This window comes from Cryptomeria japonica, chromosome 3 (assembly GCF_030272615.1).
Source record: "Cryptomeria japonica chromosome 3, Sugi_1.0, whole genome shotgun sequence".
NCBI classification, from domain to species: domain Eukaryota; kingdom Viridiplantae; phylum Streptophyta; class Pinopsida; order Cupressales; family Cupressaceae; genus Cryptomeria; species Cryptomeria japonica.
The window spans coordinates 274,806,231-274,820,663 of NC_081407.1; the positions used below are offsets into that span (position 1 = coordinate 274,806,231).

At 41.2% G+C, this 14,433-nt stretch overlaps 1 protein-coding gene across 6 annotated transcripts in view; it reads left to right on the forward strand.

Annotated features, from left to right (window-relative positions):
• LOC131063905 (uncharacterized) overlaps positions 1-14,433 on the forward strand; it is a 187,348-nt gene that overhangs the window by 160,146 nt on the left and 12,769 nt on the right. The window lies entirely within an intron of this gene.

Here is a 14,433-nt window from a genome sequence, read left to right on the forward strand (position 1 = left end):
ATATTCAATTTTTAAATTGATTTAGCATTTGAGGAAAATTCGAATTGCTTACTTGGCGCCAAAATTGGAAAAAGGAAGGGACGTACCTCATCGCTCTGGTCCCTTGGAGAGGGACAGGATCGATCCATGATTTTGATCTTGATTTTGCATTTCTTACGTCCAACTCCTTCATCCTCGCGTTGAAAATCGATCATCATGATGAGTCCTTCGAATTTGATCATCTTGCATGCGTACTTAAATGTCTTTTGAGTGTTCATCGCCTTTGTCCCTTGGAGAGGGACAGGAGCGATCTCCAAATTTCCACGTTCAATATGCATCTTTGCTCCTCGATCTTTCATTGTTAGCGAATAACATCTATGCTCATTCCTTTTGCGCTTATTCCATTTGTCTTCATTATGTGTTTGGACGTATTAAAGGGACCATCGTCCTTGTCCCTTGGAGAGGGACAGGAGCGATCCACGTTCTTTTCCTTGACCTTGGCAACTTTACACTTTGATCTCCTTTGCAATGTCCTCTAGACGCCGTCCTTCACTCTTCCTAACCTCGCTTCGCTTTGATCTTGAAGGAACGTGAGTGTTTTTGATAGTATCGCCTTGGTCCTTGTCCAAAGGACAGGAGCAATGTGAGCTTTTACCTTGATTGGCAATGTTTGGACGTTCAACACTCTTGCGAATTATCTTCAAACGATGCCTTGGACCATATGCTATCTTATGACGTCTTGACTTAGCTTGAACTTGAAGCAAAACGAGGAATCCAAAGCAAATCGCCCTAGTCCCTTGGAGAGGGACAGGAGCGATATAGTCTCCATGCTCAAAATGATGATCATTTTACGTTCAAAACCCTTGTATATCATCTTTTTATCATACCATGGACCCTTTAAAACATTGCAACATCTTGTCCTTATGTAAATTTTGCATGAAATGACTAATGCATTCAACATCGCCCTAGTCCCTTCCTGAGGGACAGGAGCGATCTAGGCTATAGGGTGCGAATTTCATCATTGTGACGACCCTTGAATGTTTGTGCTTGCTAAAAAGGTCTTGAAGTGTCCCTCGCCATCTTGTCTTGACTTGGATCGACCTTGAACTTGCATAGGAAGTAATATTACCATTGTATCGCCCTGGTCCCTTGGAGAGGGACAAGAGCGATCCTCCTTTTGTAGCCTTTATCTCACCTTGCCAGGTTCCACGTTTATATTCAACGGATTCGTCTTTCTTCACTCCATTCGTTCATGCCTTGACATTGTTTGTAACTTTGCAAGAAAATCAATTATATCAAAAATCGCTCTGGTCCCTTCCTGAGGGACAGGAGCGAACTAGGCATTTAGCACTGTTATGGATGTCCCAAAAATCTTCAATTTATATTCAACGCATTTATCTCATGTTTTTCCTTGTTTTTGAACGTAAACTTGCCTTGACCTTTGTCTGGATTTTGCATAATGAAGGAAATCGCTCTGGTCCCTGGGAGAGGGACGAGAGCTACAAGGTACCTCGCCCTGGTCCCTTGGAGAGGGACAGGAGCGATTTGGTCAATATAGGTCATTCTCCTTCGTTTCTGCATCTCAAATTATATTCATTTGGCAAAGCATCTTCCTTTGGACGTCCTCAAATCATTAAGTCATCAAAATCTTGCAAGGACAAGGCGAAATTGAATTTGTAGCTCCAGTCCTTCACTGAGGGACAGGAGCTATTTTCCTCCTGGAGGCATTTCTGTGCTCATGAAAATCTTCAATTTATATTCAATGGAAAGATATCGCCGTTCTCCATCACTTCCAACTTGAAATTTGTCTGGACTCTGCAGGGATGATGAGATATTTGAAAATGAGCTCCCGTCCTTCACTGAGGGACAGGAGCGATTTTGCTCCTACAGGCCAAAATAACATGATTTTTCACATTCTAACACTTCACGAGGCGAAAACAAATCAATTCCAATGCCCAAGATCAAAGTCAAAAAAAGTCAAAATTTGGTCAAAATATTCAATCGGACAAAATTCACATTTCACTTTCAATACTTAGACAAATTTAAGCTCTGCATTAACATTCCAATTGAAAATTAGACCAATTTGGCGAATTCATTGCATTCAAAATTTGCATCCTAGAAAAGGAAGCTCGAAAGCTCTCAAAAACGACTGGATTTTGGCCTGAAAAGACAAAAATTAAAACCCTAAGGCTTGACCCTAAATCCAGACGACTAACCGACTAACAAAACCCTAAAAACGAAAGCAAAAGCGAGCGAAAAACGAGCAAAAAGAGGGGGTCCCCATTTGCGATGGGGCGATGTGTGAAATGGTCACAACACATAGCAAGCTGAGTTTTTGGAATAAAAGAGATCTTTAGTGTGTTTGATGTGATTTTGCTGGAATCACAAGGTGGACTTATGTTGAATCTTGAATGTCGTTGGAATGTTGCTAGAATGTGGAAATTCACTTGACTTAATTGAAAAAAGGAAAAAATGCTAGGGTTTAGGAAGCTACTCTAATCCTAGGAATGTAAGAGCAATGGACAATCTTTGATGAAACTCAACTAAGTTCTGCTTTGACATGCAACAAACATCTCCACAAGGCTAGTGTGATCTTCTAGGGATAGCTAATGATTTTCAAATCACCACTACAAGCATAGACACCCTCAAGGCGAGGCATACCAATGAAGGAGTGATAATTGAAGTTAAGCTTGGCTAAAATGGATCCAGTGGACTACGCAAGACACTTTACAATCAGCAAGGTGTTAGTAGTATGGATGTACGAATTTCGTCATTGATTATGCACAAAGTTTTTCCATTCATCTAAACAACATGAAAATTTAAATGAGGAGAGACCATGCAAATTGCTGAATCAACACATAAAGTTCACCATATCTTTAATGAAATTAATATGCTGCTTACAAGAATGTCTTGGTAACAATCTTTGCCTTCTCCTCCTACTCCACGCTAACTATTTGCTTGCTAGCTACTTGCTATTGACTATTCTTGAACTATTCCTATTCACTATTCACTATTCACTATTTTCCTTTACAAATGAAGAAATGGAGCCTTATATAGTACTCTCATTACAATGAGTGGATCAGATTGATTCACAATCAATGGCCAAGATCGAAAGATAGAAACCCTAATTAGCGTTTGTTACGCCCATAACAAAGCATTTAATGCTTGACCAATGATAGAATTACAATAAAATGGACACATGCCCTTCCTTGAATTATTCACCAATAGATGATGAGGGCAGGTGCATTGGACTTTGTGCCCACATGTGGTAGTTGTCCTGTTTGATGGATAAGTCAAGTACAGTGAAATTGGATGCCTTAGCTTGTAATAATGTTATTGGATCAATGATGATTGGGCGCCACCTTAGCTAGCTTGATCTTTGTAAGTCATTACAAAGATCGGTGATGGAGGCATATCTACTCAACATTTCCAAGCTCAATCATGAATGAGACAAAGGTAGGAGATATTCCAAATTTGCATCATCTTCTAACTTTGATTAACTCTTCTGAAACTATCTCCTGTCTTGATCACCTTGGCCCTGAAACTCCCCTCTCTGATTACTCTTGCTTTACTGGCAATGATTCTTGGATTTCTGGAGGAAATTTAAGATTGTGCAAATTTCCTTCCTTGAGTGCTTGATCTTCAATGTATAATATTATCCTCTTTGTGCGGTGGAAATCCTTTATTCCAAGCTTAGAGTCTTCTTGTTCTCTCCTTGATGTAGATGATTTCCATTCCTTGTACAGTAGTGCTTTGTGTTTGATGACCCTATCTTTGAAGATGCTGATATATTTTCCTTTATGATGGTCAGTCTTCATGTGATGCACCTTTGAACCTATCTTTTAAGTTGTGAAATTCCTCCTTCCACTCCTTGCACAATCTAGGCTTAATCCTTGGTCCTCTTATCATTTTGTAAAGCAATTCTTGAATTCTTTTGGATGCTGCAATTTTTGATAGTGTAAACTGTAGGTGTCTAGCTTATATAAGTGCCCATCTTTCACGCCTCAGACCTGCTAAATAGAATGATTTGAAATTATATCACATAGTTTAGGTATCAATAAAGACAAAACCTTGACAAATATAGAATGTTAAGTCTGATTGTATGTCTTCCCAAGGTCTGATACTCAAATAATCTTGCCTTTGATGTTGCTACAGGTCTGATTGTGTATGAAAACTCATACAAGTCTGTCCAAATTGCCCTCAAAGAGTGGGTAAAAAAAATACTCCCCGGTCTAGCCCAAGTCTTTCAAAACAAAATCACTCCCCCTTGAGGTGAATTTTGATCAATAAAATGATCAAGCTTTGCTACAGAAATCGCTGCCTTGATTGTATTTCGCTTTGCCGTTAGGTCTGAATCAAGATCACTTTGCTTAACTTGTGCTTAATTGAGATGAAGCACCCTCTCTTATAGGTGTGGAGTTGTGTATGACGTTTTGGCCGGCTTTCTTTTTCATTGAATGATTTACAATTTTGAAAGGTCAACTTGTCCTGTTTTTCTATTTTCCTTATTTCATTTCCAATGGTCACACTTTAAATGAAATGCCACTCATAAGAGTCGGCCCTTTCCTCTTCCTATTGGTGCCAACTCATGTCTCCTCCTTTATCGTGGATGTTGGGGATCAAAGTAAGTGATCGTGCTTTGGAATGGGCAAAGACAACGATCCAAAGGAAGTTCGTGCTTTTTGGAGGGCAAAGACAATGGTTGGTGGAAGGTAGTGAGTCTTACTAGGCAAAGGAAGTTTGCGTTTTGGATAGGTGAGAGGAAGTTCGCACTTTATCATGAGCAAAGGCAGTTCATGCTTTATCATGAGCAAAGGAAGTTTTGAGTGGAGGGTCGCACCTTGAGGGGAGCAAAGGAAATGATGGGGTCAATGTTTGAAGTAGGCATTGACAATGCCTTAAAACTTTTTAATCTCCAACTTGAAGTTCGTGAGGCCCAAGCATGTGGCATGGTAGTGGAGGGTGTTGAGGATAGTGAGTTGGAAGGGATGTGGTGAAGAAGAGGTGATAAGGAAGGTGTCGCGAGATGGGGAGGCATAAGGGATAAAGGTTGTGGTTTAGGATATGCTGCAGTGAAGGGAAGGTAGAGAAGGATGTGGGGTTGATGAAGATGTAAGGGAGGTACCCGGGTTTGGAAGGTGATAAAGAAGTGGAAGGTAAAGGTAAAAGGTGGAGGATGGAAGGGTAGAAGGGAAGTAAGGGGTAAGGGATGTGAGAAGGAGGATAGAGGATGTAGGGAAGGGAGATGGAAGATGGAGGATGGAAGTGTTGTCGGGAAAATTAGTATTTGCTAGTAAATGTTTAGGGGTCGGCGGTTGGTCGACGGTTGTTGACGGTTGGCACCGGCAGCCGGTTGACACTCGTGTATATATATCTGTGTACCCCAATCTCTGGAGAGTATTATGATTATGCTGATGCTGTTATGTTCTGAAGATACATTGTAATGTTGGCGTTAATGAATATACAGTTTTTTGAGTTCTCTACATTTCGTGCATATGTGTACTATTCTGTTTTGCTTGCATTCTGTAATGTTCTGAAACATACCCTATGGGGCAAAACATTTGGTGCCATTGCTGGTTTGAATGTCGGAGATCAATGGGGGTAGGTGGTAGGCACTAATGGGCCGACCATTTGATCAACAGTTGATTGTTACTGACAACGATACACACGAAGAGGAAACCCAAGCCGAAGCATGAGAGAATTAGTTGACAAAGGACTTGGTCGACTTGTGGGACGTTTCCATCACCCAGTACGTGTAGAGGGAGGCTCGAAAGAGAGCCGTTCCTGAATACACCGTATGAAGTGAACTCACCGTCAACACACCCGTGTTCGATCTTCTGGGGAGCCTCTCGAGGTTGTTGGCAAGAAATTTAATTGAACTCCAAGACCAAAGGGAAGAGACCAATAGTGAACATCGTCGGCAACACATCTTACAACGATTCCAGGAAAGGACCCGACGAGAAGAGGAGGAACGTGACGAGAGTCATCGACGACAAAGGATTTTTAACCCGTATGGAGAAAATAATTGATGCCAGTAACGTTGAATAAGGATAGGAATCGTGTCCAGAAGGGGCAAGAGGACGAGCATGAGGCTGTCCAGAGAGCATTGAGGTTGGAAGAGCAAGCGAAACGAAGAAGGCGGTTACAAAGACTTGTCGAAGGAGCAACCGAAGGAGACCGTGATGGCGATGAGAGATTGGTCGAAGATGGCCAAGTATTTGAATTGATTGAGAACACTTGACGTCCTTTGGGGGACTTGACCCTCATGTTGGAAGAGATTGGTGACTGTAGTGGAGTAGAACCGTACACACCATTTTGAAGGGATTCAAGAGAATCCGAGGACGGAAGGACACGAAGTGAGGAGCACACCGGAGACAGACGCGTAGGGGATACAGGAGTGGCTGAGAGTGTCAGGAGGACACTAGAGCACCGTAGCTAGAACGTTTTGTTTGGGTCTAGTGCATCGAACCAGGGAGTAACTCCAACTGGGCCTAGCGGACAGAGTGGGTCTTAGATTCCCACACGACCTAGCGGACAGAGTGGGTCTCAGATTCCAACCTGACCGAGCACTCAAAGTGTGCTACCACAGGGAGTTAGGACAATGTCGAAGCAACATAAATTGCCGAAGTTTACGGGGGATGGAACGGAGGACCTTGTACGTCATTGTAGAATGTGCGAAACAATTTGGTTTGCCAATCGGCAGACAAACCAAGATGAGTGGGTGACCCAGTTTCCTGCTATGCTACGGGGAGTAGCGATAGATTGGTACTCGGAAGTTGACAAAGCCAAGGTCGGTACATGGACTGACTTGAAGAAAGTGTTTCAGGCTGAATTCAAATTGCTTCGGGACGATAATGAGATCGTAGCTGAAATTTATAGTACAAAGCAGAATAAACATGAAAGTGTGAGGGCGTACAGTGTCTCAAGGAGTTGTTGGGGAAGATGGAAAACCAACCTATCGACGGATTGAAGAAGCGTTGGTTCGTAGAGGGTTTGAAATCCTCCTTGAAGAGGAAAATGAAGGTGGTCCCCCCTACGTCCTATGAAGATGCCTATAATAGGGCCATGCCAATAGAGAGCGAAGACAAAACGTCCCGGAAAAAGAAAAACAAGCTTGATGATGACTCGTCCAAGGGGAGCAGCAGTGACGAGGAATCAAGCAAGAAGGTACAAGCCCTACAGAAAGATATGCATTGAATGATGAAGGAATTTAAAGCTATGAAGGGAAGTAGTAGTAAAAATGAAGGGGAACTATGGTGTGCCAATTGCAAGGAAGGTGACACTAAAGGCATGTGCCCTAAAAAGGCCTTCTGCCATATTTGTCAGGTGTTGGGACACTCCACCAAGGAGTGCCCATACAACATGAAGACCAAAGGTGCACAATTACTCCTTACCCAGAAGCAGCCATCAACGGCTGCGGCAACGACCACCCCACAACAGCTGGCCAACACAATTGCATCATCCGGTGGCTATAAAAATAACCAGAGGGATGGAAAAAGCAACACCAATAATAGCCGTCGGATATAGTATGATGCCAAAGGCCGACCAATGATTCAATGTCGAGCCTGTAGCAAATGGGGCCATTTTGCCAGAGATTACCCGAAGGTTGAAAGTTCGCAAAACCTATGCAGATGGTGCGGTCTAGGTGACCACGATGATGGGAACTGCTCGAAGTCAGGAGTGAACCTGTTGACCATCGACAGACCGAAGGAAGTGGAGGCGCTGGCAATCATACGGGCGCAAGCAAAAAAGGCTACATACCCAAACCCTCGTATGGAAAAGGAGAGGGTACAGGCAGCTAAGGCCAACATTGAAAGGGAGATGAAGAAGGAGCAAAGGGAAACAACAAATGAGGCCACCTGCACTTCTGTGGAATCCGAACAAAATATCCTCAAACAAGTATTGCAGATAGAGGTGTCCATAAAAATTAGAGACCTTCTCAGCACTATGCCACGACTGAAGGAGGCCATTACCAGTGCCATAGATGTGCCTATCCGTACGACGACACTCCGCACGGAGATTCCGGGTAGCCCTTCAGTGGACCTAATGCTACTGGCTGTGAATAGCGAAAGACACCTTGTTGTAGTAGAAATGGGAATACTAGGTATGATCCTCACTGACACCATTTTCGATGAAGGATTTGAGGTGAACGTGCTCCCTGGAAAAACATGGAGGAAATTGGGGAAGTCGACATTGTGGCCATCAACATTTAACCTGGTAGGGGTCGATCAACATGGCATTAAGCCAATCTAGACTCTCATGGCACAACAGGTAACCATTGGCACTCAGCCCTTCATTTTGGACTTTGTAGTTATCCCTCTTAAAAAGAAAGGTTATGATGCAATCCTTGGGAGAGAATGGCTCATCGCGGCCAGGGTAAACCACAACTGGAAGCATAATACGCTATCCATGGAAAGTGGGGGTCGGAAATTTTTGATCAACTTGAGGACGCAGATGGTGAGTGAGGAGTTGGCATCCTCCTCGGAACCCAAATCGGAAGAAGAACCTTCTGGGATCAATGAGGGCAAACAAAAGATGGAGCTCGATGATGAAGGTGTTTTAGAGCTGGAGGGTTGTTCTGAAGATGAGGTGGGCTTGCTGAATGGACTTTTCCATTGGTAGATGGAGGATTATGAAGTCTTCCATCTTGCATGTCACATGTTGCAGATAGAAGAAGTACCAAAGGAGAAGGCAAAGGTGAAGTGGAAGGTGGGAAGGAAAGATAGATGAGGAATGTGGTGAAGGCATAAGGGATGTAAGGAAAGAAGCAAAAGGAGATGGAAATGGTAGGAGATGGAAGTGAGGGGAAAGGAAGCATGTGCTAAGGGAAGGAAGAGAGGATGGATGGGAAGGAGGAAGGGAGATGGAAATGGTAGGGGATGGAAGTGAAGGGAGATGGAAGAAGGTGAAGTGGAAGGGTAGGAAGCTGAAGGTGATTAGGGTTTGAGGGAGCATTGACAATAGGGTGAGGCAGGTAGAAAATTTAGGAGGGCAAAGGAAAATCTTGACGGGAGGTTGCGGTTTTGACACCCCAAAGGAAATGCTAGCTGGTGGATCGTGGATTGAAGGGGGCAAAGGAAATGAATCCAAGCTAGATCGCAGCTTTGAGGGAGGAAATGACCTTAGGATGTTCAATTTTGCTTACTTAATCACCTTGCCCAAAACTACTTCATGATTATTTAGACCTTAGCCTATTTACCTCCAAGCATTCTCTCTAATTTACCTTAATCAGATTCAACACTTCATCTCTGATTTTGCAAGCCAATGATGATGATCAAATGGAATGATCATCATATAATCATTCATTTCCTAAGCCTTGAAAGCTTACTGATCTCACTTCATCCTAAAGAGAGAGACTTGACTTGATTACCTCCTGGCCACCTAAGACACTACACCTCTTTCAAGTGAAAGGCTAATAGCTAAAAAGACTCCACAACTATCCTAGAAAGCAGAAAAAAGTGGGTGTCCCCATTTGCAATGGGGCGATGTGTGAAAATGCCACAACAGCTACCATAGCTTAGCAAAACATCCATCTAAAAAGGAAAGAGGCTTATTTTTCTATTAAAAATTCTACCATATAGATCTAGAAGTGAAAAATTAATACCCTCTTTTCTTTTAGAAGATTCAGTTTCTGTTAGAATTGAATTGACTCCATTCGTTTCTCTCTAGTTAGCAGCAACATCTTACTCCATTTCTTGCTCTCTTATTAGTAGCTATATCTTACATATAGCAGAGTAGCAACGGTCAGTTCTTATGCCGCATCAGACTTATTTGTAGCAGGTGTAAGTCACAATAAGAAATACAATTGAAGTTTTAACAAATCCTATTATCCAATTAGTCATGGATGCATAATATGCTCAGTAGTATATTGTTTGACTTGATTAAATTATGAATAGATGGCATGCAAATCATTAGCTATAGCTTTGGCTTCATAGAGTGATGACTGACTGTACGAACAGGTAGAATGTATAAGTGAATATGTGTGTCAACAAAAAAGCTAAATGAAACTTCAAATGATTGTTTAAGTTGATGTATATGCCCTTAGTATTCCATAGATTCCTTAGAGTGGTATTCTCAAGCTTGCAGCTCCTTAGTTAACAAGAATTTCATTACTTAAGGTTTCAAGGCAATTTTTTTTCCGACTCATTCCTAGAAATCTATTTGCATTATTTTGTTATTATTGAACAATTTGACAATGAGTCAGCACATGTTTTTATCAAGAGATGGAAATCTTCCATCCTTAAAGCTCAACTCAATATAGCATAGAATTTTTTTATTTCAACTTTCCAGCAGCATAAAACATTTGTTTAAGGCTTTAAGCAATAATCATGAATAGTTGTAACTTGTAACGTAGACATTGAAATTGGCCATGAAGTCACTGATCAGTTCTTGAAGACTCGTTAGCTAGAAGACACTTCTAAGGATCAATTTTGCAAGAAAACATCTGAAATAGTGTTGGAAGAAAGTTAGGAATTATAAAAAACCACACCCGTTTTATAGAGATTGCAGCCTCTAAAAAGTAATTTGTAGTCTTAAAACAAAAGTCTGTCCATGTTTTTTATTACAAAAACTTCATGCATATCTTAAATAACTAACTAACTCTCTAAATGGTGAGCATCACTTATCAACACACAATTACTGCATTAAAATGTTGAAAGACCAAATTAAAATGGTTTTGTAGATTTTGAATTTTGATCATAATGCCATGTTAGAAAGACTTTGGAATTGGTGTTAGAGTGAAATCAGTGGCTAAATTTATTGCTTCAAATGACATTTGACAAAAGAAGCAGGAAAGAACTCCACCAATTTGCACAAGATGCCTTGCAGATGTCACATATCAGGTAAAACAAGCTCTTGACGCCATTTCTGGGGGTAAGGCCAAGAAGGCAAGAACTGGAGTTGAAATAGGTTCTAATTCTACAGATGCTAGGAGGAATCACTGCGATGAGGAAGAGGAAGATGATACATAGAAGTTTTTCAGGGTATTTGCGTCAACACCTTCTTCAACAACACACACACACACACACACACACACACACACACACACACACACACACACACACACACACACACACACACACATATATATATATGCAGCCTAGAAGCATGAATTAAGATTAGAATGTCACATAGCATCATATAAACAACAAAACCACCATAAACTTGTAATCATAACATCATGATCATAGCATCATAGCATCATATACATCAAGTTCAATATCAAAATAATAATATCGAGTTCAAGTATCATTATTTCAACAATTAAATATCTGCTCGAAGTTGCAATTAATAATGTTTATATTAGCGGAAGACCTAGCAAACTGGAGCTCTTAGAGGAAACCACTGCTACCTGCCAATTGTACTCTGGTTGATTAACTTGTGTTGACACCTCCTATGCCTTGTGTTAACCCTTTTCTATGGTCATCTACCACTAACATTCTGATTTGAATGTTCTTCACCCCAATGTTGTTCTCTGATCATTAAACCAGTAGATTTGATGCCTATTGACATTGATTAATAATGCTCCAGTTTGGGATCTTGAGGATATTCTGAAGCCCTTGGTGGTACTCTTTTAACATTTTGGAGTCTCCTTTGTCACTTTTTGGTATATAGTAAGGCAAAAACAAACTTTGGGAGGATTGAAGGTATACAAGATTAACTGTAGACCCTATGGTAAGGAGCAATAAGGTTGTTTTTATATAAGGGTGCATGTTGGTGGTATTCAACACCTTGATCAAACTAAGTGTGTTTTGTAACTTGAAAATGGGTCCTGTGCACTTGAACATGGTTATGCGTGCATCCTTCATGATCCAATCCTCACCACAAATTTAATGCTATTAGTCAAGTCAGAGACATATTTGTAAGATTTTGAGGTATCATCAGATTTCAAGTGGCTGTTTGGAGAAAAAATGTTTTTGGGCACCCAAGCGTTTGGGTTTGCCTAGGGTTCGCCTCAGACAAACTAGCTCGCTTGGGCACAAACCCAGGGCGAACCTATAGGCAAACCGAACTAGGACTAGTACTAGAACCGAACTGGACCAATACCAGGCCCTCAGACCAGTGAACCCTGCAACTTAGTTTTTTTCGCACCTCATACTACGCGAGGATCACCGACCACTTTGGAGAGTACAAGATGGAGGAAAAATATCCATGAACAAGAAAAGAAGGTGATTGTGAATTTTTGGTACCCCTCTAGCTTGCCATTCCATGTTGCCAAGGTATAGTGGATGCTATTGTAGCTGCAGGTCTTAGGTTTCAAGCTTCATCTTACGAGACATTAAGGGTTGGCATGCTCAATGATGCATTACATATGTTAAGGATGTTAATGAGCATCGATCAGAGTGGGCTAATAGTGGTTGCACCATTATGTCATATGGATGGATAGATAGAAGGAACCAAACCCTCATCAACTTCCTTGTCTTTTGTGACATTGCTACTATATTTTTGAAATGTGTGGAACCATCAGATACAATTAAATTTGTAGCTGCATTGTTTGAGATGTATGATGTGGTAGTCAAGGATGTAGGACCATAAAGTGTGGTTCAATTTATTATAGATAATGCTTCTGGGAGACTCTTGATGGGCAAATACCCCTCTATGTTTTTTACCCTATGTGCAACACATTGCCTTGATCTAACCCTAGAGGACATTGGAAAAATCAAAGGGGTTAAGGAGGTATTGGAGAAGGCTCATACATTTACCAAATTTAGCTATGATGACACGAGGGTTTTGTATATGATGCTCTCTTTCATAGAAGACAAGGAGCTAGTTTGATCAAGGGTGACAAGATTTGCAACACTTCCTTGCATTACAGATTCTTTGTCAACAAAAAAAGAATTTGAAATGAATGTTCGTCTCAAACGAGTGGATGGAGTTTGGCTTCACAAATCAAGGAGATGGCATAACAGTGGCAGAGTACACGTATTCTACTATTTTCTAGGATGTTGTTGAACAAGTTGTAAAATATTCCGAGCCTCTAGTAAAAGTCTTGAGGCTAGTGGATGGGGATAAGTTTCCCATGGGGTATTTGTATAAGGCCATGGATATGGCCAAGGAGTTTATGAAGTGTAGGATGAAAAATAATAGGGATAGTATTGGAAATGTTGTCATTGATGTCAAAGCTATATAGATTGTTCAAAATTGTTGTCATTGATGTCAAATGTTTGAACAATTTTGTTGGAAGTTGTCATTAATGTCAAAAGTGATCTATGTCAAGGAAATCATAAAAGGCCGTAAGGCGTTAATCAATGGACAGGTTGGTATATCAGACCTCCTCTCTGTTGTGACGTATTCACACATCGCCCCATTGCAAATGGGGACCCCTACTTTGCTTGGTTGCCTGGTCTTGGCTATTAGTCTTTGCATTGAAGGGTCACCAGGGGGCTCATTAGGATAGCAGGTTCTACTTGAGGCAGGTGGATCTCCTCAAGAGGTCAGGTCAATTGAGTGATTAGGGGTTATTTAGATCATTCCTAAGGTGTTTTTTGTATACTATCCGGTCGCACTTCAAGTTGCTAAATCAAACCTTGGTTGAATGCATAATGTCCTCCTAGGTCCCATCCCTTACATCAAGGACAAAGCAAATTCGCCTTGAGAAGTCTGGAATGTCATCCTGATCTTCAAATGTCCTGAAATTTGGCTAAGGAGAAGTCTGGAATGTCATCCTGATCTTCAAATGTCCTGAAATTTGGCTAAGTCTGGAATGTCATCCTGATCTTGAAATTTGACTAAGTCTGGAAAATTGAAGAATCCTCCAAAAACTAGATTTTGCATTATAACTCCTAGAGGTCCGAAACCACTCTCAAACATCCTTACAATATATATGGAATATAACTTAAAGTATAAGAAAGAAGAAAGATATAAGGAAATGTCACTTATACTTGGAAGGGTCAGGAGCGAAATTTCACAAAGGACCTAAGATTTCACCTAAGTCAGTGAGTGGTTGAGTGAATTTGCAAAGTTATGAAAGGAAATGCATCATAGGGTTGAGTCTAAGGCAAAGTCAAGTCGAATCCATATTGAATTGAGTCTAGAATAGGAATTTCACTCCTGACCCTTCCAAAGAGTCCAGAGCGAATTCCTCTATAGGACACTCTACATTGATCAAAACTATGAACTAATCCATGCCCCAAGTATTATTGAAGGCAATTCACTTGTTTGGATGAAGAAATGTGAAAATGAAGTCAGGATTTGAGCCAAAGGGTGAATTTCGCTCCTGACCCTTCCAAAGGGTCCAGAGCAAAATCCTCAATTTGACCCCCTATTTGGCCTAAGGCATTGAAAAGTGAGGATTTTGAGCTAAGTAGATGGCAAATAGACTTGATGGTGGTAAGGAGAGGTGAGTGTGATCAATTTTGAAGGTGGATTGGATCAAAGAAGTGTGAAATCAACCTAGAATGTGAATTTCGCTCCTGACCCTTCCGAAGGGTCCAAAGCGAAATTCATTATAAACCT